Here is a 345-nt window from a genome sequence, read left to right on the forward strand (position 1 = left end):
TAACCCGGTGTTCAGTTGTCTGTGTGTGTGTGTGTGGGTGTGTGTGTGTGTGTGTGTGTGTGTGTGTGTGTGTGTGTGTGTGTGTGTCCGTGTGTCTGTGTGTCCGTGGTAAACTTTAACATTGACATTTTCTCTGCAAATACTTTGTCAGTTGACACCAAATTTAGCATAAAAATAGGAAAAAATTCAGTTCTTTCCAGTCATCTTGTTTAAAACAATATTGCACCTCTGGGATGGGCACAAAAAAATAAAAAAGAAGCCTAATTATATGCAAACTGCATTTACTGTTATATTTATATTTTTTGTATTCTCTAAACTTGGCACTTTGACCTCTTATTCTGACAC

The sequence above is a fragment of the Babylonia areolata genome, chromosome 32, assembly GCF_041734735.1.
Source record: "Babylonia areolata isolate BAREFJ2019XMU chromosome 32, ASM4173473v1, whole genome shotgun sequence".
Classification (NCBI taxonomy): Eukaryota; Metazoa; Mollusca; class Gastropoda; order Neogastropoda; family Buccinidae; genus Babylonia; species Babylonia areolata.